The sequence below is a fragment of the Tiliqua scincoides genome, chromosome 3 (assembly GCF_035046505.1).
Source record: "Tiliqua scincoides isolate rTilSci1 chromosome 3, rTilSci1.hap2, whole genome shotgun sequence".
Lineage (NCBI taxonomy): Eukaryota > Metazoa > Chordata > Lepidosauria > Squamata > Scincidae > Tiliqua > Tiliqua scincoides.
Window position 1 is genome coordinate 201,978,121 of NC_089823.1, and position 5,793 is coordinate 201,983,913.

A 5,793-nucleotide genomic window follows, 5' to 3' on the forward strand; every position below is an offset into this window, starting at 1 on the left:
GCGGCAGTTCTAAAACTAAATTTTTGCAGCTTAAGAATCAAATGATTGACAAAAGTGTCTCACAATATGAATGGCATCCTTACTTGGATGTAAGAGTGATTCAAATCAATAGGATTTTTTCTTCCAAGAGTAGGAGGGGCAAATTCAGAGAAAGTACACCCATGATTAGTTTTCTCTGTACTGCTCACAGTGGCAGGATTCCAGATCTACATGGGACTCCAGTAAGTACATACAACCAGAGGGATCACTAGGGTTTGTCACCCAGTGCAGGAGCTCATTATGTCACTCCCATGGTGGACTTCCATACCAGACCATACAGCCTATATGCAGTGATGCACTAGGGTTGCGATAACTTTAACTTTAATTGTTTGTTTATTTTAATATATAACAGTAATATATAATTGTTAACTGTTATATATATAACTGTTATATATTTTAATATATAACAGTACACGTCACCCAACAAATCAGTAACCAACAAAGAACCAGAGGCCAACACTCACCCAACTAAGGGCCCAATCCTATCCAACCTTCCAGCACTGGTGCAACCGCAATGCAGCCTTGAGGTAAGGGAACAAATGTTTCCATATCTTGAGGAGATCTCTCTAACTGCACCACCACCACAAGATGCAGCGCACGCCCCATTGGCACTACTGCACTGGCACTGGAAAACTGGATAGGATTGAGCCCTCAGAGTTCTAGTATTAGCTCTGATATATGGAAATGAGAGATGATGCAGATCAACCCTTTATTGGTTCCCTACTGTTTCATAACAACACTTCATTGGCTCTCAGAACAATCAGTCTCATTGGTCAGTTCTGAGTTTAAAAAATCCACTTTTTGTTACATAAGGCAGTTGTGTTTTCCTTGTCTGGTTATTTGGCTATAACTTTTGATAGAATATAGATATTTCAGCGTGATATGTTTCATTGTAATCTACATTAAATTACCTACCAAATGGTATATAATGATGGCATTATTTGTAAATATCAAGATTTTCACAATTTTGGTCAGTAGTTGTGTCACACACACACACACACACACACCCCCGACGGTGTCACCCGGTGCAGTCTTCACCCCTGCATACCCCCTAGTGATGCCACTGCATATAGCTCTGTATATTCAGGATGTTCACTCTTCACCAGTAGAAGGATAATAGTGCTGTCATACCTTCCTCTGTCAACCACACACAGTTCTGTCACAGGTCTGGTTACTGAGTCAGTTAAGGCAGGATAGAATTGGTACTAATTCACCTGCATAGTATCCTATCAACATTTTTGCTATGATGGAGCCAGCCAAGTCAGCCCAGTTTCATGTGCCTAAGAACTGCATCATATATTGCAAAACTCCAACTAGGAAGTTACTTCTAGATAGAAAATTACATGTATCCCAAGTGCTGATAATCACAATCATACTCATGTGCAGAATTACATACGGATTCTCATGTTCAGGATTCTTACCCAGGATGATGCTTATGCAGGGTTCAAGCAGTTATCTGCACAGAATGGCCTCCATGCAGGGATTCTGCTATTGTGTGAAGCAACCAAAATGTATAATGAGTTTGCAGCTGACTGACAACTGAGCAATTGAGTTTTGTTTTACCTGCCAAGCACAGAATGCTGTTCTTGATCTCTCAGTACCTAGATGGTGCGCTCTGCACACCATCTTCGTGATGCATATTTATAAGAAAGGTGTAACTATTGCATTTAAAATACTCCCCAAATAATATTTATTATTTAAAATACTTCCCCAAATGATCAGGCTGCAAATTTAAGCACTTTACTCATTCGCTTAATCAACTTCAGTTGATTAATTCGGGACCAGAAAATTGAATAATAAGGTCAGGCTTGTTGATTTTTTAAGCTGTTTGTTATTGGTAAGTTCAGAGGTGGTGTGACCTGGAACACCACCAGATGCCACCTTAGGTCTGCTGCTGCCTCTGAACAGCAACAACAACAAAAAAAGAGCTTCTCACCTTGCTCTTGATGCAGTTTCTTCAAACACAGAAGTGCAGGGCTTCCAGTTTGACTTCAAGGGACCACACAAATGAAGGAGATCCTTCATTCATGTTTTTGCTGTAAACAAATTGCAAGTCCTGCATTTTCATGGTGGAAGAAACCACACCAGAAGCAGTGTAAGGAAGGAGATGATCTACTTTCTGCTCCCTTTTAGTGGGTGGAAAGCAGATCAGTGCAGATTGCATATGTAGCAAACTAGAAGGAGGTGGAGGCAGTGGTGGCAGACTGGATGAGGGGCATCCTAAACCCACCACCCTCTTGCCCCCTTTTAATCCACCATTGCTGCAACCTTCATGACCTAGCCTCATGGAAGGGCCACCCAGGGCCTAGGAGAGGGGGGTAAAGGGGGTAATTTGTCCCCGAGTCCAGGGTCAAAAAGGGGGCCAAGGAACCACAGGAGGGGGCCCAGAAATTTCCTGGGATCTTACATTTTCCTATCTGACTTGTTGCCTACATGGAATGCTGGGAACACTACTATGAATGTGTGGCTGCAGCTACTGCAGCCGCCAACCCACATGGTTGGGTAGACTTGGGCTCCAAAGACTTTTCTAGCTGTCTCCACCCTCCCCTCCATACTTTTGCCCCTCTCTGCCTTGATTCTGCTTGCCTGTCACCACCCTCCCCTGCTCTGTTTCACCCCTCCCCCTTTGCAAAGGGGTCCAAAATAAACTTTTGCACTCCCTGGTAAAATTCCTCTCAGAAGCCGTGGGGCCACCCCTGGGTGTGTTACTATAATATAGAATGAAAAAGGACGGTTAAAAATGACTTTTCCATAAACATTCCTGTTCTAGCTTTTATTATGTTTTAAGTTGCACTTCAGTATCTGAAAAAGGAGCTCAGATAGGATTTTTGATAATACTGTATGTAAATGTATTTAAATTTACATTATTATTTGGTTAAAAGGCAGATTGGTTAACTATTTTTTTAATGCTTTGACAGTTGCACAGTCTGATTCGATGTTTGCTTACTAATCTCTAAGTCCCAAGTCTTCTCAGTGGGACTAAGTTTCAAGTAAATATATGTAGGTTGTTTTCTTTAGAGAAAAAATGTCAAACAAAAATTTTCTAGAAACAAAAATTATAAAAAGAGATCACACCATCTCTGCACAGTCTGCAGTCTACTTCTCAGTGGTATTATTCGATCTAAAAGAAGACTCACCTACATCATCCCCATGAAACTGCATACTGGATCACAGCCAAGATGTTCATAATCAAATATTACAGTCCAGCACCATTAAACGCTATCAAGTATTTTGCCACTGATTTCAGTTGGAAGTGGATCATACCCGAGATGTGTGTAATCTTGATAATTTCAAAAATCCATGAAAATCAGAAAAAGCTGTCAAAATAAACCAACAGCATGTTTTATCTGTGACACTCAGGTAGGAAAGAATACGTCTGTTTCTTTACAAAATAAGAAAGCTGTAGCTGGTTTTGGGTTTCCTTGCACATTAAATCCAGCTGCCTTCTCTAGATCTAGTGTTTCTTGGAAAGAGACCCAATTATCATCTCCTAATTAGTTTTATAGAAAAGGAAGAAGTGCTGTCAGGCAGGCATCTTTGAGCACTTAATAATGTGTCCTTAATGACATGAATACTTCCCAATACTACTGTCTTTTGATGATTTCATATTAGTGAACCTTTAATGAATTGTGTGTAAAACATAAAATGATTCAACTGATCACATGAATATTAAGTAAGAATTAGAACTATAAAGGTCAACAATTAGCAGCCCAATCCTATCCCCCGCCACTTTATAGCATGCAGCCAAGCCAACCGAGCACGAGCTGCAAGCTAAGGGGGAGGGCGTGATTGGACAGCCTGAAGCAGGTAAGTAAAAATATTTTACTTAGTCTATGGGCCTCATCAGATCTGTGCCAGTTACTTTGCTGGCACAAGTTTGAGAGGAGGTGGGGGTTGCAAAATGGGGGATAGGATCTGGTGAAAGTCAGTGCCTCTGGATCCAGCCCCTCCTACCCTCAACACTCCCCCCAGGTAAAGCGGTGGTGGAGGCGGGGAGGGTGGGCAGAGAGGAGGCAAAACAGGGCGGGGAGGGAGAAGAATGGGGTAGGGAAGCAATGGGAGGCAGTGGATCTCGCAGCAATAGCATGGGCCTGATCGCATTCCCTCCTGTTCAAGACTGCCCACCCTTTCTTACTCTCGGACTTGTGCTAGCTAGCTAATGAGCTGGTGCAGGTTGAAGGAGACCCATTGGCGGGAGGGAGGCTTATGGAGAGGTAAGGGAAAATAATTCCCCTTCCCCCTCCCAAGCCTCCTGATCTACCCCCTCCCACTGGATACAGCACACATCTTTTTAGCATGGCTTCATTGGCAGGGGGAAGGACAGGATTGGGGTCTAACACTCTCACCATGTACCTTGCACTGTTTGAATGTAAAAAGAGCAGCCACAAATACTGCACTTATGTCTAATTAAATTTGTTTGTGAGTTGGCTTTCCATTTTCAAAACAAAATATTCTGCAATAAAACGAAAATTCTGGTCCCAGTTTTCATGTATGTGTATGGGAGTGCACAAATAATTTTGAAGCAAAGTCAGGCAAAGCCAACACAATAAGAAAATCAACAAGGGGTATTAGCTGGGATAAGCTAGGTGTAAACAAACCACTCGGATACAGTAAAACAGCCCCATCCTACCCAAATCCCTTTCTGCCGACACAGCTGTGCCAACAAAGTGCATGTTGTATCTGTAGGGGCAATTGGAAAGATCTCTTTGCAGAAAGTGAACATTTGCTCACTAACCCCAGGTAAAAACTTCACCACTGCCATAGGACTCCTCAGGTCTAAGCAAGTGCAATGAGACCTCCCTCGGTCTGCCTCCCTCCCCACCCTGTTCCATCCCTCCACTTCCCCATTCCATGCTGCATGCACTACCAAAACCATTTGTCTACTGTCATAAAGTCCTCCAAGCACTGTTCCAGACCATGATAGGATTGAGCCATAACCCAATGTTTTTCAGAGATGTCTCCTTTAAAGCCTAAATTTTAGAACTGAAGGTGACCTTTTATTTCAGCGCTAGTGTTAAAGTGCAGGCATTCAGCATACCCCTCTAATTTTGTTTTTTCTCCTATGGAAAAATGATGCACTGATCTCTCATCTGCCCAGATACCAGGTTGCATGTATATATGGCACACAAATGCTTTCTTTTCAAGGACTAGGCGGAAAGCTGGGCTTTATTTATGCAGAGGAATGCAACTTTAAAAGCAGACATCTCTGCAGGACCTCTCCTGGGGAGCCCAAAGTAAAGCTTTGTGCAAAGTGCTTCCTGAGGCCTTTAGATTCTCTAGAGAGGGGATTAAGATTTGGGACCTAATTCCATTGGCGGCTGTGTTTTTCTTCACCATCTACAACAGCAGGTCTCCTGGAAAGGACTGTCATCTAATTATATGATTCCAATAGCATCCTCCACTTAAACAAGTCAGTGTTGTGAAGTCTGGATACAAGGGCATGTTTTCATATAGCATAGCTGAACTGCCCTTCCCCACGGAACCATCAAGGCTCATCACGGCAAGCAATAAGTTTTGTGGCAGGCATGCTGCCAAAAACCTACACCAGTTTCCTGCCACTTCAGGGTTCCCGTACACTATCTGACTTGCAAAGAATGAGCCCACACTATGGTTTTAATCACCAGCTGTGTAACCTCACAAGATAGCAATACTTGGACTTTCCTTCAGTATTTGCATTTTTTGACCCCAAAGAGAAAAGAATTTGCCATATATAGAGCGGAAAAACAGATTGCTAATTTCACGTAGTGAAGGCAC